Genomic DNA, 22,772 nt, shown 5'->3' with positions numbered 1-22,772 from the left:
ACTTACAATTTTTACATATACATTAAATAATTACTTCCTTCAAGTCATTTCAGTATATAGTTTTACATTGTATCCACCTCTTAGCAAGTCTTTCCTTGGCCTGGTTTTGTTTCATTTGTTCAGTTTTACACAAAAGTCTGGTGGTTTTAAAACGCCGGCTTTCTGATAGTGGTGAGTACCGGTATTGCAACCATTTTTGGGATTAAGAAAATGAATTCCCCACAGTTCTGAGTTGCTTTTTTGGCAATCAGCATTGCCATTCCCAATGGTTTCAGGCTACTGTGTGTGTAGCCCAATGGTGGTTTTAGGCAGTGCCCTACTGTGCTCACAACATAGGCAAAAATGGGTGGCAGCCTATTCTTCATGTTTTCCCTGTGCACTCTCTGGGGAGTTCTGGCCATCATGATGTTTTCCATGCCAGTACTGCACAGTTTTATGGTAGGGCTTGGATGCATGGGTAAAAACATCCCACACTTCAGATGATCTGCTGAAAAGAGGGGATAGACCCTTTTTAAAGCCAAATAGGCACCAGTGAGTGTTGTAGGCTAAACCTACTTCGATGAACCAATCCTGGGTCCTCACCAACAATCTCCTGTCTGCGAGAGGTCATAACAAGAGTGCTTTGCAACTGGAAAGGCAAATGGGTGAAAACATGTATTACTAAGTCCCACGCATCTTCCTGTCTGTTGTGCATCAAAAGGTCTCCCGGGGTAATTGAGCTCTCTGTGGTTTCTGATTAAAGGCAGGTCTCCCTTGAAGTTGTGGCGAGAACAGACTTTCTGTCTCCATCAAATCACATACTCCTACCCTCTAAATGGAGTCCCCCTGCTGGGGCTGCCTTCTGTAAACACATGTACCAGACATGACAGCTCACTATCATTGATACCTAGAGGCAGGAGCTGACTTCAGGTTGACACAGATGTACCCGAGCCTCTCGTGGGCCTTCTTAAATGAACTCTCATCAATATCTGTCACTGCCACCAGCAGGGCCAAAAAAGGGTAGGGTGGACCCATGGAGCCTTTGTTATTTAATTAGGCTGGCCATGGCAGTAGGAAGGTTTTGCTGTCCCCCTTTTGTGATGCCTTGATGTACTCTCGGGTGTTACATTCCAACTAAATGTGACAGAGCTGACTGCGCCTGTAGGCTTTGTCCAACCAGAGTACACAGCTCTATGTGTATATCGTGCGGTGAGCATAAGAAAATGTGTTAAGATTAGCCCAACACATTTTCCAGAGGTTGTTCTACCATCATTCAATTTCATATAAAATTTCAAAAAGCCCAGGTGAGCGCTCACCCACTGCGCAGATGGTCGAATTCCACACAGTCACAGATCTGAGCATTTCCATGTGTTGTGGCAGACTCTCCTCACGCCACTAATCATGAGTGCATGCATAATATGTATTTTTGCAGTGACAGGGTGTGCTCACATTTTCAGCCCATTGAAGGCTCAAAGTCACAACACGTTCACTGTCTGTTGCATGGACAGCTGTTGCACCTTCATCTGCAGTGAAGTCAGCTGCCTGACTTCACTGCAGATGAAGGCTCTGTTGTAAATCTGTTGCAAATTAATCATATGATATTGCATACTTGCATCTTTTTAGAAAACGTCTGAAAACAACTTTGTATATATGAAATGAATAACCTTTTTTTCCAGATCTGTCTTGCTCTCAGCAATCGTTTTGGGCCCTGATGCCTGCGGGCTGCGGGACATTATCAGAAGATAAATAAATAAATAAATAAAAATATAACACCTGCCTATAGATGCTTCCTCTTTTGGAATGTCTCCAGGCACAGATTGCACTGGGAAATCTTTAGCCATCAATAGTGGGCATTGACTTGGCTCCAGCCTGGCCCTGCCATCGGACTGTGGCTCTCTCCGGCAGCGCTAGTAATGCCCCTGGCATATAATTATGCGTGTTTTCTATAGCGCCAACCTAGCTAGGGAACCACAGAGCAATGTTAACATAAAAGGGTGGCAGCTAGAGAGCTGAGCATGGGTTGAATAGAGGGTAATTGAGAAGCCAATATCGATTCAGATATCAGCTGATGTGCCCACAGCTCCTTCAGGAGACAACGGGTTGGTACACATGTCCCAAAACTGCACTCCTTGGGGGACGGTCCTTTTTGATCAGATTGATGCCCTTGGGATCCAATGCTACTGAGTAATTTAATGAGGCTGTCGCTGGTCACTGCCACTTCCGGTTTACCGCCCACTTTTCCTGTGTATGTTGTTTGGGTGACTTGCACAAACAGGTACTTGGCCAGAACCTTGAGGGCAAGTCATCAGGACTCCAATTGACAAGTGGCCTACACCAAACTTGATTGATTTCTCGGTTCCCTCTTATGAGTCCCAACCCTTTGCAGTGAGTTGGGGAAGTCCTGGAAGCGTTTCATGTACAAACAGAGTCAATTCACAGAATATGTATTTTTCGCATTACTTGTGAAGACTGAGGTAAGCGTGCTTCTAACCACACAGGGCCCGATTTATGGAATTCTTTGAACGGTTCAAAGTGACTTTGCACTGCTGAAAAGTGACTTTGCACTCCTGACAAAAACCCTGATTCATGGAACTGTGCAAAGTGTATTTTTGCAGTGCAAAGTCAGTGCAAAGTTCATTTTGTACTGCAAAAATACACTTTGCACAATTCCATGAATCAGGGTTTGTGTCAGCAGTGCAACGTCACTTTTTAGCAGTGCAACATCACTTTGAACCGTGCAAAAAATTGCATGAATCGGGCCCATAGTGTTTTCATTGTATGTTGATTTTTGTGATAGACACTATGTAAGAGTGCATCATCAGATTTCATGTGTTTGATTCCACCTCTTGATGAAGTTACATGCATGCAACATGCATTGCGTATGGGCTATATGTATCCCATGTGAGTCATGATCTTGAGAAATGTTTCAGGAGATCAGAGCCCGTAAAGAAATTGATTAACATGAAAAACACAAAAATCTAATTAGCTTTGAAACTACTTTTGCCAATGGAAATACTGTCTTGATATATGAATGCGGTCGCCGGGCATGGAATATATTGTTAAAACATATCTGGATCTTTTAACTCACCTGTGCCTGGTCAACCTCAACACTTTTCCATTCGACCAAAGATGTGAATGAAAATCATTGACCACTTTGGCAGTATGGTTAACCTGTCTGGTAACATTGGCCTGCGGTCTGCAGGCGCCACTCGACCTCCAGGTAGAATCCCTTACACTCTCCGAGCGGCTGCTTGGATAACTCTGGTAATTGCCCGCTACCACGCAAACTCCTTTCCTGCAGCTTGATGCAGAAGGTACACATGTTATAAACTGGGATAATGTGGACTGTTTGGGGTGATCCATGAGCACTTGGTTGGTGGTCCAAAGGCACACTGCTATTCACTCCTGGCTCCTCATCTGACATTCAGTCATGATAAATTGATCCTTAATGTCTCCTGCAAAAGCCTTGGGTCCTTCTGCTCCAGCCAAGCGGCAGGGTAAGGCTTCTCTTTCTCTGGTGAATAATTTCAGCACTCTTAGACTGTGCAAGGAAGAGGTGCAAGCCCCCAGCAGCCAATGTATCTGGTCCTTCCTCCCACCCCCTGCCCTTTTCAATGAAGATGTCTTTCTTCATGCCTTCAGGCTTGGGTGTGGAAAATTGCAGACCCGATTATGGAACCGGGGGTTTCAAAAATGATTTGCAAAGCTGCTCCCTGTCACACCAATAACAAAACAAGCAATTGCTTTATCAATTAATTCATTCTAAGAGTCTTGTTGAAAGGCATGTTAATCCTGCTAGGAAGCTGAAGGCAAAATAGTTTGTGGTAGTGTTGGGGAGAAGCTGGACCCCCCCCCAGGGCAGTGGGGGGCCAGCAGCCATACACTCACCAGCGATGGGAGGCCCCAACACCTCCCATATGGCCCCAAGAAATGCAACAGAGTCCCAAGCAGGCAGCAGCATGTTTCAAACTGCATTTATTTCTAGGCAAAGAAAAGATAAAAAAAAACACACAAAGCATCGTGCACACCGCGAGTTCAGGCGCCGTCTCCCTCGGGGCTGGCTTGCAAGCCAGCTTTGTAATCACACTGTAGGCTGACCTCACAGAATTGGATCAGCTCCCAGAAACCTATCTCCTCCTGCTATTGGCTGCTAAGTGGTAGGTTACCTATGTAGCCCTTATAGTGAGCCTGACAATTGGGTGTTAGCCTTTCTGCGTCAGTGGGTTGATTTAGCTGTGCCAGCCCCCATTACCTAATTCTATCCTGTTACATTATGACTTTGTTCCCATAACTTTTTAGCTGAACAAGCAGTTCGCACCTGGGCTCTGGGCGCAGATTGGCTGGGCTGCGCCATTCTTGTTACAATTTATCTTTCACATGTTGTGCGAGTCCTTGAGAAAATGTCTTTCTTTCCCAGAAAGAAAAAAAAAAAGCACACTGGGTTGCCGTGATTTATTCGCATTTGTGGCAGTCTTATCTTGAATGTGCGGCCTTGGCAGTTCGGGGGTTTTTGCGAGGAATGTTTGTCTGCAGAAAGCAATTTTATCTTGAATTTGCGGCCTTGGCAGGTCAGATGTTTTGCGAGGAACATTGATGAGGCTCCCGCAGCCAGTGTTCAGTGAGTGAAATTAACTTGGCTGTAATTTTCCTGAAACATGGCTTTACACTGTGCATTTAGACCATGTTAATTCATATAGGCATTTGCAAGCCTTTAAACAGGGATTTTTGTGTTTGTAGATTCTGATATTGCAGCATTGATTCTAATGTAGCATGGAAGTTGCACTGTTGGTGAAGTGGGTGTGTTTCAGCATATTTGTCACCCATGGGTGCGCTGGGGCCTGGTTCAAATGATAAGTGCGCTCCTTGTTCTTCCTGCTGTTCTTCTATATATGCGCTTGGGGTGAGGGGGCATGGGTTTGGTCTCGATTTTCCCTCTTCAGTAGGTAGACTAGTCCTTAACCTAAATCCCTGCAAGCATGTTATACACTGAATCAAGGCCCATTTAGGAAGGTGCCCTTTGTGTTCATGGGCGCAACTTCATGTATCCCACCTCTGGCTCTCTGACGATAAGCTCTCTGGAATGACAGCAATTGAGTCCAACTGACTAACTCCCAATACTCCATACCTAGTGACGTCCTGTTCACTAAACCCATATTGACCTTTGTCTCAATATCTCGGGCAATGCATCTACGATTGATTCTTTTCAACTTTTCACGAATGCCAACAGCTGAGTGCCCCAGACCTCAACATGCCTGATGCTTATTAATACCTAATGCCCAAAATAATTATTAATGAATGATTGAGGATGTGCTCTTATGATTCACCAACATAACCAATCTCCATTTTAAAATGTGTGAGAAATTATAACACAGAGGAATTAATATAAACATTGACTGTGCCCCACTCCTATCCCTGCTTTACATTTGAAACAATTGGTGTCTTTTCATTCATCATATAACATTGAAAGCTAAATGTGTCAAGTCATGGGTTTATTCATATTCCAAGAATTCAATAGTGTTTAAGATTGATCAACTTGAAATGTCCTACACCTACATCCATAGGGAGGTGTGTGCGAGGATCACGTGTTAATGAGGGGCTTTCAAAGTAAAAATATCAAACTAGCAATACTGTGCCCTTGGAGGTGAATGTACAAAAGGAAAGAATGAGATATTCCAAAATATAAAACAGGGATAGAATTCAAACCTCCTTGCTTGGAAGGTACGGGCAAGGATGGTGTTAGGGCCTTTCAAGTTTTCTATTAAAATAGTCATCGATCCTCAGGAGGGCTGTGAGCAGCTGCCCTTCGGTTGGCAGTATTATAAAAAAGCAAATTAGTTCTTTAATTGAACACATTAAAAGGGCGATTTGCGGCTCGTATGTTACAGGCTGCCTTTGCTGGTGAGCTCAGACTGTCACATCCTCGTTGACTTTTTACCCCTATTTTGACTACATAAGCATCTTGCTGACATTGAGCGATTAATAGCTTTTCAGTGGACATGTAGTGTTTCAGCTCCCTGCTGACTGCCCGTTGCACAATAATTTGCAGCTATTAACTCACTGGCTGCATTCTTCTGTCTCGCTCGAGAAGTAATTCCCCCCTCTTTTTACTCCTCTGTCTGTTTCTCTTCTTCCGTTGTTTTCCATCTTTGTTAATGTGTCACTCTTCACATCTTCCTTGGTCAGCACCAACAAGGGCATGCTGATGCGCACCAATGAACACTCTCCTCCCCAATTCAGTGGTAGTTTCTCTTGATCTTTGGATGCATGTGCTCAATAGTAGTCCATAAGCAGTGATGTTCCTGCTCTCATCTCGCAACTTCTCTCAACCTTCTCGCATCCAGAATGATTGTCCACTTCTTGTCACTGTTGTGCTGGTAACATAACGTTGGTACCTTAACATTATACGTCCTTCTTCAGTGACCATCTTTGCTCCTTTCTCTCACTCCGTTAGGCACTTATCATATTTTTGTCTCTTTTATTTTATTTTTTCTTCTCTCTTTTTGTTTTTCTTTCTTCTTTTATTATTTATTTATTTATTTATTATTATTTTTTTTTTCCAATCTCAATGTTGCTGTCTTCCCTTGCAATCTTCTTCGCACCTTGTCATACATGGGCGTCGTGCTCTGCTGTAGTAATTTCTGTTGTAATCAATTCTCTTCCGGCATATGTTAAAGAACAGTCAGGACAGCTCTCTCCAGTGGTGTCCCTACCAATTTTGTACATGTGTGCATGTTGTTGGTCACTTCTGATATGTGTGTTATGTGTATGTTTTACTCCCTTTGTGTCTGCCTTTAACTCTCCTTACTTTAGCAGCAGCTTTTCCTCACCCACTGACGCCGTAACTCTTCCTGCTTAGGTTAGGGAATGTTAGCAGGGGATACAGCGGTAATGCTCACTATTACATATAATTTTCAAAGTACCACCCCCATTATTTCGTTCATCATTAATAGTCCCATCGTGAAGGTAAAAGTCCTTATTTGCGTGCCCATAACCACTTACGCTGCTGGGTCCTTGCAGCTGATGAGATGATAAAATTGCCCGCCTGAAAATCGCAAGAAAGGCGTTAATACTTTAGTACTTGCTAGTAACCTCAAGCTCCGCGAACTAAACAATCACTAAGGGCAAAAATCAAACCTCCCCCTGGACATTTCGCCTTTTCAAAATTTCTCAATATGGGTAGGGAAAATCTTGGGCTGTTTATTCAATGGAAGCAAGGAAATATACTTCAGGGAAACATGCTCTAAGGGGTCTGAGGTTCTTTATAGGGTGGGCAATTGAGTGGGGAATGCTACACAATGTTTTAATCAGTAGGCCTCATAGTTTCTAATGGAAGATAACATTAAGGAAATTTCCTACACATTTCTAACAGCATACATACGCAACAACCTGCATGTGCGGGGAAAAGAGAAGTAACAAAACAGTGTTACAGCTGTAGGTGCACAAAATGTAATATGAAACTCAATTAAACTTTGGAAATGCGTGTGTCAGTCCCTATTCTAGTTGCTAGTGTGCGTTGGACCATAGGATGGCCTTGTTTCCCTAACTCGGGAGTGTTCGTGCTATTTTGCAGTTCATGAAAATCTCTTGCGTTGGCCCTGTTGATCGTTGCTCCCTCGTTGCCAGGGTGGCCACCGCTTTGTAGGGCTTGACGCCTTACACTTCTAACAAAGTCTGTCAGGAGGGGAAAATGGCCCACTGTAGTCCATAGCCATTGGGTGTTGGTTGTCCGTTGTCTTCAGGCCTGCCCTGGGTCCTTTGTATCTGGCGAGAAATGAAATGGAAGCGCTTGAGACCTGACAATTTACATATTCTTCAATTTCTTGACCTAACCTCTCTGCACTACTCTCACACTATTCAGTGTCCTAGTGGGAGGAGCCAATGGTACACCTATGCACCATCCTGTCACCACCTGGTGGCGTTCAATGGCGGTCTGACTGTAAATTATTACACAATTCGGAATGTACCCAGAAAAATGGGTAGGCACTTAATTTATGTGAAGATACTCATTACACACTTGGATCATATATATGCAATTTGGGTGCTAGTGTACAAATGGGCCTTTGGATCTTTATATTTACTGTGCTTTTGTTGTAAGCTATTTATAGTGCGTGCCTTTGTCCCGTGGGGCATCAGGCACTGACAAGCTAAATAGGGAAACATCAGGGTGGTAAATTTGTCATATAGGGTGGCTGTGTTTCTAAATTAAGTGCACCATGTTACTTAGTTAAGATAATCGCAGGGTTTTTAAATTTTTTTTTTTTCTATGGCTCCTCTCTCACTTCTCAGGGCGTGCCTCGCAGTGAACTGCAGGCACTTTAAGCTGGTACTAATGAAATCCGCTACCAATTATTCGCTACCTGTCTCTCCCCCCTCTTTGTATTTATTTATTTATTTCCTCTTTTCTTTCAAACCCAACCCTCACAATTTACTCCCATTCTCTCTATCCCACCCCATGTCCACTTTTTAAACCCTACCTACTCTGTTAATTACTCATTTGGTCTAGTATTTTATTACTCCCCTACTGTAATTACTGTTACATTTAAACAATATATTTCTCCCCCCAATATCTGCTCTCAAATTTTAATACAACCATCATTCTCCAGTTCGTGCAGCAATGACCTCTTTCCCTATGTGTGTTGGCTAATGCATTTGTGCCAGTGCTATTTTCAAAAGCGCTAGTGGCATTACCACTTGCACTGTCATTTTGTCGCCAAATTAATTCTGTTGGGAACATGGATCATCCACCCTTTACCCCTATTTCTCTCCTCCTGTGGTGGACTGTCAATGAAATGTAGGCCTCCCCCCTCAAGTGCACCTTCTTCCACCTTGTGTGTCTCATTTAATTGTTCTGTGTTAATCGTGTATTCATGAGCCCAGTCTCCTCACTGAAAGATGTGTGCTCAAAATGTAGCTAAATGTACTCTCTTGTGATGCGCTATCATTATGCACCCCCCTCTGTACCGTGCACCCCCATTATGCTTAAACAATCTTCCTTACTTTCAACATGTGTATGTCTGGTGTTTAACAAGTTATGGATTTCTCTGTTAATAAGGTGGTCATATCCACATTGCTCATGATGTCACAAATCTCTCTTCCCTAATGCATGGCCTAGTCGCCCCACTGTCACCCAGAAAAGAAAATGTTTTGATACCTATCACCACCCCTATGCAATTGTCCTCTGCATTATTGAGTGTGCGTGAGTCGGCGCGCGTCTCGCCCGCTCTTTCGGGGAGGTGGAGCATGAGTGTGTGTGGCAGAGTGAGTCAAATCAAGTTTGTCGTGGGCTGTCCTATTAGCGGTATAATGTCAATCTATGTCCTTTGAAAAGTTAGTTCCCCATCAGGAAGACCCCTCCCAGTCATTTAACCGGTACCATTGCTATTGTGTCAGTGTTCTGTATGGGTGCTGGCTGCTGTGCAGTGCCCCTGTGTTGTGATTCTAGTCAGTCCTGGGGTAGTGGTGCTGTCATTTGTTGTGTCTGTACATGTAGTGGTAACAGTACCTGCGTTGGTGCTTGTGGTGTCTGCTGAAATGATCCCATCCTGCCCCATGTATCCTCCCCACATGGGCGGTGCATATTGTGGTGATTGTTGACACTACTATTGTTATTCTTGTGCGTGTGTGTTGAGGCTGTTTTTAACTGCCCCTCCCATTGCATACTTTAATAATTTATTTTGTGCCTACTTATCCTCATCTGCCTTTCTCTGCCCCTGTGTCATCAAATATTACACTCCCGGAGGTTCAGAAGGGTGAGTCCCCTCTTCCCTCTGCTCGCGCTGGTTCAGCATCAGCTGACCCCTCGCATCTTCCCTTTCCTTCGTGCACACAGTTCAACTGTAGCCATGTGCTTTTAAAGCTATTCCCGTGTAAGTGCTGTGTATGTGTGTCCTTAGCGATTGCTGCACGCTTCTGGAGAAGCCGCCTATGAGCAGCCATGGTCTTTTTTAATTTACCTTCAGTACTTTTGAATCTTTGCACACTATGTTTTACTGACTTACTTTGGCATGGAAGCTGTGTGCTACACAACAGGTGAAGGGGAATCGTTTCTGTATTGTGTGATACATTTTACCTCTATTCAATTCGAAAATTTCGATAGTCCGCTGTTCAGGGAGCAAAAGTTAGAAGATAATTGCACATTTTTCAACTTCTGTGAGCCTTCTTGGCTCCGCACCTTAGCCAGTGCACTCCACGTGCAGCCCATCTTCACCAAACCATTGCCTTCTCCGGCACACCCCCACAATCTTGCGCATGTGTCTTCCACACACCGCCTCTGGGTCACCTATTCTCCAAATCCAAAACCACACCACTATCTCCTCACCATCAAAACTTTGTGTCCTTATGCATCAATCTGAAGGTGACGTCACCAAACTAAAAACACAGTGCAAATGAACAGACAAATGTGCATACACAGAACAATAACCCATTTCTCCCAACCCCACAAAAATCCCAAAATAAAACCCCACAATCCCCACAGCTGTCTTCCTGTCTCAACTGGAACAAGGTACACCACAATAAAACTCTTATAATTGGACTGCACACGCTGCGTCGCCTAGCGTGTGATACGCTCCTCACCAGGGGACCTTAACCAGCCAACTATCATCCACTCACTGAACTAAACGCTCAATTAGCAGGGAACCTCATCTACTCATTGATCTATAACGTCAATTCATAGGAAATCCAGACCCCGTACATGAAATCACCATCCAGACCAATCAGCGCGGCACTCCTGTTCTATATGTAGGGAGTCACTACCCCACCCAATAGGCTCAAAAACACAAGAAGGGACCACTGCCACCGCCCCAGTCCCAACTACAATTCACGTGCCGATCACCACCAATGCGCTGAATTTTGCGACAATGTACAATCACCCACCACCCAATTTACAATCCCTCCCTCAGTTTCTACCCAAACAAAAGAACTTAACATTTCTGCAACATACTGATCAACAATTCATCATAATACTTTAAACATTTCCCCCCCTCAAAGCCCATGTTGCTAGTTGACTTACATTTTCCTATGCTGCACTGGCAGTTGCTCCGCTGCTGGACACCCCCTCAATGCGCTTCACCGGACCCCTTCTCCTGCAGGGCTCTCACCTGCCCTCAAGCGGGGTATTTCCAAGAGGCCCCCGAAGCCTTTAGCCGGTTGTGCGTTTTCCGGTGGTCTTCAGGTGCAGGCGAGGGTCCCACAGCTTCCTTGAGTCGGCGGCAGGGAGCTCAGGTCAACGCAGGGCTTGCGCAGGCAGTGCTCATTTACCCATGTTACAATGAGCAATGAGCCTCACAGAGGGCACCAACTTGTTGGGGAGAAGCTGGACCCCCCCCCCCAGGGCAGTGGGGGGCCAGCAGCCATACCCTCACCAGCGATGGGAGGCCCCAACACCTCCCATATGGCCCCCAGAAATGCAACAGAGTCCCAAGCAGGCAGCAGCATGTTTCAAACTGCATTTATTTCTAGGCAAAGAAAAGAAAAAAAAAACACACAAAGCATCGTGCACACCGCGAGTTCTGGCGCCGTCTCCCCCGGGGCTGGCTTGCAAGCCAGCTTTGTAATCACACTGTAGGCTGACCTCACAGAATTGGATCAGCTCCCAGAAACCTATCTCCTCCTGCTATTGGCTGCTAAGTGGTAGGTTACCTATGTAGCCCTTATAGTGAGCCTGACAATTGGGTGTTAGCCTTTCTGCGTCAGTGGGTTGATTTAGCTGTGCCAGCCCCCATTACCTAATTCTATCCTGTTACATTATGACTTTGTTCCCATAACTTTTTAGCTGAACAAGCAGTTCGCACCTGGGCTCTGGGCGCAGATTGGCTGGGCTGCGCCATTCTTGTTACAATGTATCTTTCACATGTTGTGCGAGTCCTTGAGAAAATGTCTTTCTTTCCCAGAAAGAAAAAAAAAAGCACACTGGGTTGCCGTGATTTATTCGCATTTGTGGCAGTCTTATCTTGAATGTGCGGCCTTGGCAGTTCGGGGGTTTTTGCGAGGAATGTTTGTCTGCAGAAAGCAATTTTATCTTGAATTTGCGGCCTTGGCAGGTCAGATGTTTTGCGAGGAACATTGATGAGGCTCCCGCAGCCAGTGTTCAGTGAGTGAAATGAACTTGGCTGTAATTTTCCTGAAACATGGCTTTACACTGTGCATTTAGACCATGTTAATTCATATAGGCATTTGCAAGCCTTTAAACAGGGATTTTTGTGTTTGTAGATTCTGATATTGCAGCATTGATTCTAATGTAGCATGGAAGTTGCACTGTTGGTGAAGTGGGTGTGTTTCAGCATATTTGTCACCCATGGGTGCGCTGGGGCCTGGTTCAAATGATAAGTGCGCTCCTTGTTCTTCCTGCTGTTCTTCTATATATGCGCTTGGGGTGAGGGGGCATGGGTTTGGTCTCGATTTTCCCTCTTCAGTAGGTAGACTAGTCCTTAACCTAAATCCCTGCAAGCATGTTATACACTGAATCAAGGCCCATTTAGGAAGGTGCCCTTTGTGTTCATGGGCGCAACTTCATGTATCCCACCTCTGGCTCTCTGACGATAAGCTCTCTGGAATGACAGCAATTGAGTCCAACTGACTAACTCCCAATACTCCATACCTAGTGACGTCTTGTTCACTAAACCCATATTGACCTTTGTCTCAATATCTCGGGCAATGCATCTACGATTGATTCTTTTCAACTTTTCACGAATGCCAACAGCTGAGTGCCCCAGACCTCAACATGCCTGATGCTTATTAATACCTAATGCCCAAAATAATTATTAATGAATGATTGAGGATGTGCTCTTATGATTCACCAACATAACCAATCTCCATTTTAAAATGTGTGAGAAATTATAACACAGAGCAATTAATATAAACATTGACTGTGCCCCACTCCTATCCCTGCTTTACATTTGAAACAATTGGTGTCTTTTCATTCATCATATAACATTGAAAGCTAAATGTGTCAAGTCATGGGTTTATTCATATTCCAAGAATTCAATAGTGTTTAAGATTGATCAACTTGAAATGTCCTACACCTACATCCATAGGGAGGTGTGTGCGAGGATCACGTGTTAATGAGGGGCTTTCAAAGTAAAAATATCAAACTAGCAATACTGTGCCCTTGGAGGTGAATGTACAAAAGGAAAGAATGAGATATTCCAAAATATAAAACAGGGATAGAATTCAAACCTCCTTGCTTGGAAGGTACGGGCAAGGGTGGTGTTAGGGCCTTTCAAGTTTTCTATTAAAATAGGCATCGATCCTCAGGAGGGCTGTGAGCAGCTCCCCTTCGGTTGGCAGTATTATAAAAAAGCAAATTAGTTCTTTAATTGAACACATTAAAAGGGCGATTTGCGGCTCGTATGTTACAGGCTGCCTTTGCTGGTGAGCTCAGACTGTCACATCCTCGTTGACTTTTTACCCCTATTTTGACTACATAAGCATCTTGCTGACATTGAGCGATTAATAGCTTTTCAGTGGACATGTAGTGTTTCAGCTCCCTGCTGACTGCCCGTTGCACAATAATTTGCAGCTATTAACTCACTGGCTGCATTCCATGAAGTATCCATGATAGTGTAAGCACCCCGCACGTGCCTCAGGGGGCCTCCAAACATGTGGCAGCGTCATTATGTATATGCACCTGTAAAATGCCTATGACCTGCGGTCAAGAAATGTAATATGAAATCTCTACCAAAGGGCTTTGAATGAATTAAGATGCCTATCAGTGTTTATCAGCTGTAAAGATTTCCAACAATGTCGAATGGCATGCATAACACTGAATTGACTGGGCCACTCGAACCTGTATACAAATTGTCCCTTGTCGAACATGTGTACAAATTGTGCTATGTTGCTATGTGGATTTGTTTTCCATTACTAAAAGCATGTCAACATCACGTCATGTCACTACCCTGCCAGTCATTTCAAGCACAAGGAGCGCTTTCAGTGTTCCAATTTATTTTAATTTCCCTTTAGTTTCACTAATACGCCCTGTTCTTCAACAAGGCTTCTGAGGTTACCATGGAAACTATTTTTCAATTTTACACTTCTAAATTGCTTTTTTAGACAGGCCACACCATGGCTGAGACTGATAAATGTTTATTTTTTCAATCCGAGCATTAATGGTGGAGTTATTTGTCTTTTTCGGACGCACTCGATCCAACATGGCCGACATAGATATCATTTTTCAAATTTACATTCCAAATTACGTTTTCAGATTGGCAACACCATGGCCAAGACTGATATTAGTGTATTTTTCCAATCCGAACCCTAATGGTGGAGTTATCTGTCTTTTTCGGACGCACTCGATCCAAAATGGCCGCCGTATAAATAGAAAAGGCTCCTAGTAACAGCGTTACTAACGCTATGCCGCCAGGCCCCTTTCGAGCCCCGGAGTGAGTCAGCACATTTCTACAGCGCTCTCCACTGGCCCGCTATTCGTGATTCATGCACAAAGGTAAGATCTTTGTAGACACACCACCATTAGGTCAGGCATTTTGTTCCCTGAGTGGAACCCCCACTAATATGCCCCTTATTCATTTATGTGTTCAGGTTTCCGCGCGAGGACCGCATATTTAAAATCAGAGTCCATCCCACTCCAAGATCCTCACAAGTGAGGTAAGATTGGTTGACCTATAACTCATTTGTTATTTAAGTATCTGTAAGACACCAGATCACTATTGAGTGCCCTTCTTTGCTTTTTAATAGGATTACACTAAGATCCTTCCCACGCCTGGCGTAATACTAGAAATTCGTGCCAGTGGAAATAATTATCCACAGGTAAGCTGGGGCCTCACAGTATTGGATTTATTCCTTTGTTTAAATGATACACGCTCGAACACACTCCCCTGACGAGTTTTTCCCTTTCCCCTGCAGCACCTATTCCACCCCGTGCAGCACTTTGTCCTGATGAAGGCCGTACATATGCTGGGACATAATTGGTCCACCTAAACGGCCGAAACACCTTGGTGTAGACGCACCCCAAACAACAGTGCATTGTCACTGTCCACTACCAATTGTCAATTCACAAACCCCTTTTTTTTTTTTTTTTCTGTTGTTGCTTACTTTGTCTAATTGTGTTGTTTTATACTGAAGTATATGAATCACCATAACAAACTATGTATTTTGATTGAGTTTGCGTTACCTACACGACTGTTGTGTCAAACTATGTGACCCCATGTGTTTGTAAATATATCCTATAAGCCTGTACGGTTGGTTTCATTAAACCGTGTGATGTTATGCTGTTTGGAGAACTGTTCACTCTATGTTGATTTTTTCAACTGCATAGATAAACAAACTATTATTTTCTCCAAACAACAAAGAAAGTGAGTTTCTTTCTTTTTCTCCTTTAATGCAGAGGGTAATAAGGGGTGAAACAGTGTGTTTTCATTAGAGCACTCTTCTTTGTACCTATTCAATTGTAATTTTTGTCTTAAAGTAACCCTGCGTGTTCTGACATGTCCTCAACCGGCTCTAATTATGGGCGGCTTTCAGAGAGCAAAAACAGAGGCCAGAGAATTGTGCTGTGCAGATGGATAAGAAGAAATAGCAGAAGTGCAAGAACTAGAGAACACAGTTCTCTACCATGGACGAAATCTTCAGAAGGTTGGAGGTGGGAATAGGAAATACGAGATGGGCATTCCGCGCGACCCCGTGTGGTGTCAAGACTCCTCGAGGTGGTTAAGCTAAGCGTCTCATACCTCTACGTTGCATGGAGGTAGTAACCGGGAATGTCGTACCCTAGGGAGGGGCAGCTGGGAATATGGTTATTTCTATGAGAGTACTCCTGATCTCGAAGGACACACATGCCTTCCCAAGCAGGACAGAATAATTGAGTACCTTTCACCGCCTGGACACTACTGCAGGCCACTTGTGACTGCATTTGTTTCATAATGTGATGGCTAGTTTCAGCATTGTCTGAAGTTTGTTTGATGGGTGAAGAATGAGGGGGGGAAACGACATCACTGCCTTCTCCACATTATCTTCTGAGGCAAGACTGGGTCTACCGTCCCTTTGGGAAATGTTGTTCTTCCTGAAAACCATACGAAGCAAATGCCTTTGGGCCAATAGGAAAAAGCGGGCAGACTTTGCTGAAGACTGACATCCATAGACCTCTGCCGCAGCTGCAATAACATCCTGAGATACCCTATGGCATAGGTCAGAAAGAATGTACTTTGCTGTTTTTTGAAAAAAAGCTGCACGTCATCAACTACAGCCTACGGGGAATTTGTCCAGTCTGAGACATTCAAAAGGCCTTCATATGGCCACGCAGGGAAACTGTTACAGAAAAATCATCCAGGGTGTCCAATTCTTTTGTGTGATCATGGTGAAGATTGATGGTAAAGCCTTCATGAAGGAGGGCTATGTACATGGGCGAAAATCACATGAACACTCGTTCTTAAGCATCTAATGGGTGACTATGTGGACCGAAGACTGGTGCCAGAGACAAGCGTGTCAGGCTCCATGGTTCAGAGGCCTTACAGGTATTCCTTTGGGCTCTGGGTAAAGGCTACTTAGAAAAGATGGGTTTTCAGGCCTGTGTAATTTTAGGAGGTCTTTGTCAAGTTTCAAATGAGGCAGCAGGGAATTTCAGAGTGAGGAGAAGTGAGAGTGGAGAGACTTTCACCCAAACCTCGTCTATCTAGTTGGGTGGATGGCAAGTAGATTCCTGGAGAGGATCTGGGTGCCTCTGTGATTGGTTGTGCAGGAAGACCCAACTTGAGAAGTGCTTTGTGTGTTAGACCTCTGGTTGTGAATTGCAATCATTCTTTGATGGGTAACCTGTGATGTGTTTTTGCAAACTGTGTGAGGCAATTGCGGCATCTCATGCCAACAACTAGCTGGGACCATGGGTTTGAACCCTTTGGAGCTTTCAGAACTGCTTTTGTAGAAACCTTGGTCGATGGCAGTGCTGTAGCCTTGATATGATATGATATGGCATTTATAACACGCCTATACACAAGTGTTTCAAGGCGCGGCGAGGTAAGGGAGGGGGAACAGAGGGAAGGCAGAGACTGCGATCTCACTAGGCCAGGTGACATTGAGATCGTGCAAGTGCGCATGTCTGCTGCTAGCAACAAGACAATGTTATGAGGTGCCGGATGTCTAGAAAGAGAAGGGTTCCACCAAGCTGCTGTAGGTGAAATAATGCTTTCCTGATAATATGCCAAGACTAGGCACCGTTTTAGTAGGTGTTGGTGACCACCCCTGTTGGGTCAGTGGAACGGAAATAGCATGATTCCTCTTCTTTGGCCATTTAGGAAGAGCTCATTGCATTGCCTCTAGTGTTTAATATCCTTCCGACAGTTTCTCACTGGATGCTTGACCAACATCCCTCAGCCATTTTGAGACAGATCTGGGGGTCGTCTGCATAAATGTGTTAGCTCGTGAGGTAAGATGCCATTATGCGGGCTACTGAGGTCATGTAGATGTTCAAGGATTGGTGAGAAGGACAATCCTTCAGGGAGCCGTCAATTGATGGGGCTAGGGTCAGAAAAAAGGGTCTGCTGTTTGATGTATTGGTGGATAAATAAAGAGAAGATTCAGGACAGAGATGACACATTGATTCTTGCCCAGGATGCTATGTCGTTCACCACCTGTTAGTGAAGGATACTGTATGATATGATATGACATGACATGATGTGGCATTTATGCTGCTGTGAGGGAATGAAAAATGAGTTTCCATGCTTGACCTTCACAACATGCCATTAGTAGTTGCCCCTGGATGTTTAATAGTGTGGCGTTTGGCACAACGGGAGGGTAGGGTCCAATTGATGCCCAACATTGGTCTGTAACCAGGACTTCAAGATAGGTGTTAGTTGTTTCCGCAGGCTGGTGTGGATCAGCATGCTCGATAGTGAGTGGACATTGCACATGTCTGATTACCAACCCACTCCAGGAAGATATGCATTGATTATTGCAAACCTACTGGCTAAGTTCATGCCAGAAACCATTGCAGTCTCTGATAGCGCTGGCTCTCATTCAAGGTACTTAGGACGTTTGTGGTTATCTGGGGGCCTGCGATGCCTCCTGAGTGTGGGGGTGGCACCTCCAAGCCTGACGCTTTGCTGGACAGATGCTCAAGCTCTATAGTGTGGCAATCGAAATGCTGGTGTATTTTGGCATAAAACAAGTGTGAATGAAGCGGACAAAAGGTGGATCGCAAAACGGAGACGCACAATACACAAATCATATCTGCAGTGAAGGTTCGTTTTAGCCTGTCTTCCGGTTCCTTCTGTGAACACCATTTATGATAAAGTATACTTTTTTTTACATGCATGGGACATGTAAAGCTGCTATCCTTCTTGTCTCGGGTTGTCCTTTGGAAAGGATACTGTTGAACTCGTGACCGCAATCGCATTTAACAATATCACAGGCGATTAGGCTTCGGCAAGTGAAATAATGGACACGACACTCGTACGTCTGCTAGGCTTCTTTATTATCTATCAACTGCCTTTCTCCCGCGGTAATCCCTCCCTCCATACCACGTGGGACGCAGCCCACTTTTCATCATCACGGAAAGAGGACTATTCCTCCTAACGCATAACGGCCATAGAGATAGGACATTACATCTTCCCCCTCCTTGAAACAAACACTTCACTGGTGTTCAGTTGAATTCTTCAATCCATCTTATGGGTCTACGAATGACCCTCTTGGACGGGCTACGTACCGATGGGGCTGATGTTGCCAGTGTACTGTCACTTTCGCTGCCACTGTCATCCGCATCTCTTTCCTCCTCCCGGTAGCTAGAGTCGGTGTCTGAGGAGTCACCTTCCGAAATTGTTGATGCGGTGGCGGTGGTGTCGGTGCTGTTGAAAGCCTTGAAGAAAGATGAATTTCTAGTGATTGTGCTGTTGGGGCTGGATGCAGTTATCATTGACCCTTGAATGTGGGTTACTCTCATGGGATCTGGCTTGAAAGCAGGCATGTCCTTCATGACTTGTTTTTGTCATACTAGTACTTGGTCGCCGATGCAGATGGTGTTAGGTCTGGCATTTCTTCTTATATCAGTGTATCTCTTCATTTTAATCTTGCTTTCTCGGTCTTTGCTTCTGGCTTTCTTTGTGTGCGAGAACTCATCCTTTCTTTGCACGTGATGAGGAAGTCGTGTCTTGATAACACGTCCGAACATTAACATTGATGGGCATTCACCCGTCGAGCTGTGCGGCGTGTTCCGATACTCTCGCAGCAAAGTGCAGATGGCTTGCATGAACGATCCATTTGTAATGGAGCAGATTTGTAGAGTGCGCTTAAGGTTTCCCATGAAACGTTCTACCATTCCATTCGCCTGGGGCCACAGCGGTGTGACCTTGTGGTGTTGGAACCCAAGATGTTCTGCAAACATTGCAAAGTCGTGGCTCGTGAAAGGAGGGCCATTGTCCGACTTGACTCTGGAAGGTATGCCATAGTCGGCGAATGTTTTGTCCAGTGCAGGTATGATGGACTGTGCACTGGTCGAGTGAACCAGATGTACTTCTGGGAATCGCGACATTTCATCAATGATTACCAAGACGTACTTGCCATTTGTCAGCGGGCCAAACATATCTACAGCTACTTCATCCCACACTTGCAGTGGCATCTCCGAGGTTTTGAGTGGTTCTGGGAACGTGCGAGGTGCCACCGCCTGACATGGTAGGCATTTTTGTAGTAGCTGTTCTACTCGTTCATCTATGGATGGGAACCATAACTTGGTTCTAAGCTGCCTCTTGGTTGACACGATTCCTCTGTGTCCAGCATGTGCAATGTCTAGTATCTGATCTTGCAAGGTTCTTGGGATGACTATTTTGTTTTCTTTCAGTAATAGTCCTTCCGGTGATGTAGATAGCATGTGACGAACTAGTTTGAATGTGCGGAAGTGTTGTTCCTCTTCCGTGGACAGAGAGGATGCTCCTTTCGCGTTGACTTGCCATTGGTTCGATTTGAGGCAGGTCTGTACCTTCTGGAGTAGTCCGTCCTTTTGTGTCTCTTCAAGCAGTTGTGCCGTGGTGATGTATTTCGGTAGCGCACTGCTGATCAGGTATCTGAGGTATTGATTTGCTTTGTGTGATTGGCGCTCGTCCTGGGCCGGGAGTGGATAACGTGATAGGAAGTCGGCTGGATTGTTGTCTTTGCCTGGTCGATGTATTATCTTGAAGGAGTATTCTTGTAATCTTAGACCCCATCTGGCGATTCGGGGTGGCATTCTCGCGTTCGGTTTCCCATAAATGGTGGTGAGGGCCTGGTGATCTGTGATTATGGTGAATGGGCGTCCATACAGAAATAGGTGATAGTGCTCACACGCCCACACTACCGCTAGACTCTCCTTTTCTGGCTGAGAGTAAGTGCATTCTGTCTTGGAGAGGCTGCGGCTGGCATAGGCTACGATTTTTCTTGGCGAGTCAGGGGGTGCACCAGGCCTGGATTGTGCTAGTATTGCTCCTAGTCCAACTGGGCTCGCATCTACTGTGAATTCGGTGTCAAGGTCGGGGTCATAATAAGCCATGCAGGAGGCTGTTGCAATTCTCTTTTTGATTTCTTGGAAGGCTTCTTCGCAATCATTTGACCACTGAAATTCTTGATGTTTTCCGGTTAGGAGTCGCAGCGGCGTGCTTACTGAGGCGAAATCCTGTATGTAACGGGTGCAATAACTCGCCATTCCCAGGAAGGAGCGTACTGCTGAAACGGTCGTGGGTGTGGGTGTCTCAACCAGAGCTTGCACCTTTTCCGGGTCTGGTTTTAGACCATCCTTTGAAAAGATGTGTCCAAAGAATTTTAGGGTGGATTTGCTTATTTCGCATTTGTCCGGGTTGAGTGTGAGGTGGGCATTTTCCAGTGCCATGCAGACTCTCCTCAGCGTGTCATCATGACTTTCTTGTGTGATGCCAAATATCAAAATGTCGTCCGAATAATTTAGGCAGTTAGGAATATGTTTTATCACTTGGTGTATTTCATTTTGGAATATTTCGGCGGCCGCCGACACTCCAAAGCTGAGTCTTTTATATCTGAACAGACCTATGTGCGTTGAGAAGGTAGTGATGTACCTCGAGGTAGGGTGTAGTTCCAACTGATGGTATCCCTTATTTAGGTCTAGCTTAGAGAACACTTTGGATCCATGCAGTAAATGCATCATATCAGTCATTCTTGGGGCCAGGTGTCGTTCCCGCTCTATGGCTACGTTAGGGGCCCTCATGTCCACGCAGATATGAATGCTGTCTTTGCTGTCTTTCTTCGGTACGGGTACAATGGGAGATACCCAGGGAGTTGGTCCCGATGCTGGTTCTATTGGTTCTATGATGTCCTGCTGCAATAAGGATTGGATCTCGTTCACCACATGCCTTTGTATGTTTAGTCGTATGCCTCTGTAATGCTGTGCAGTCGGGGTTATTTGGGGGTTGATATGTAGCTTTACTTGTTTGTCCTTTAACTTGCCCAAGCCTTTGAATAGAGAAGGAAACATTTGTTTTATCAGGTCTTTGCGGCTGGTAGTGTAGGCCGACATTATTTGATACATGATTTGGATGAGTCCCATTTGAATTGCAGATTTGAAACTCAAGATGCTGCCCCCTGGTACATCTCCTTTTATGACGTATATTTTGATCGTCTGACTTTTATCTTTGTATTGACAGTGTGCCATGAACATCCCTTGGCAGTTGAGAGGCGTGTTTGAACCATAAGAGTATATTAATGTATCTGATTCTTTTAGTGAGTTCTTGTGGTTGAGTCTCGTGTAGGTCTCATCATTTATGACATTTACTGTTGCCCCTGTGTCAATTAGGAATTCTCTGTTTTGTCTGTTTATTTGTAGTAGCAGAGTGGGACTGTATTCTGTGGCTATGCTGTTTCCAATTGCATGCACGTATCCCCTTTTCCTGTCCCCACTGGATGAGGATGAATGAGAGTCTCGCCTTCTGAGGGGTGAACTTTCTAGGTGTCTGATCTTTTGTCTGGAGTGTCTCCTGCTCTCATATTCTCTTCTTTCTTCCCGCCTTCTCCCTTCTCTTGGCATATCACGGGACGAGCTTTGAGAGTGATGTCTGGATCCTGTGGGTGACTGCCTCCTATGAGATCTCGGGCTTTCCTTTTTTGCACTTCGGTCTGACCTCCTGGTGTCTCGGTGCACTTCAGACGATGGGAAGAACTTGATGTTTCTGCATACTGATTGGAAATGATTTTCACCTCCGCACTTGTCGCAGTTGTGTCCTATGGCTGGACATGGACCAACGTGAGGATATTTGAAACCGCACCTATAGCATTTTTTTTGTTCAGTGAGACGTGGTGCTTCTTTGGACGTTCTGATGGGGCATATCGAAGCCGTGGAGGCAGACTGAGTGATTTTGATGTTGTCCAGTGATTCAGTCTGTTGCGTGAGCGCAGCGTCCGCCCGTGCGAGTTGCAGTATTTCTTCTAATGTCCTGCTCTTTTGGAGTAATTTCTTCCTGAAATCTTGAGAGGCACACCCGGCGATGGTTTGGGATTTTATTGCTTCTTCCGTTGAGTAACTGTCAAAGTCACAATATTTCGCTCTTTTCCTAAGCCGCATTACAAAACTGTCCATGTTTTCACTGCTGTCCTGTGTGGAGGTGTGGAAGATGTGACGTTCATAATCAACATTTCGCAATGGTGCAAAATAGGCATTCAGGGCGTCTATGATACCTTGGAAGGTGTCTGTGGTGTCCTCAGGCATTTCAAAAACGATGTCTCGTACCACTGGTCCTAGTGAGTGGAGTAGAATTCCTCTCAGTCGGCGCTCCTCTCTCACCCCTGATGCGTCTATGTAAACATGTAGTTCTTTGAGCCATCTGGCCCATCTAGGGGCAAGGCTGCTTGTGTCAGAC

This window comes from Ambystoma mexicanum, chromosome 1p, assembly GCF_040938575.1.
Source record: "Ambystoma mexicanum isolate Mex_15411 chromosome 1p, UKY_AmexF1_1, whole genome shotgun sequence".
NCBI classification, from domain to species: Eukaryota; Metazoa; Chordata; class Amphibia; order Caudata; family Ambystomatidae; genus Ambystoma; species Ambystoma mexicanum.
Note: the sequence above shows the minus strand (reverse complement) of the source record.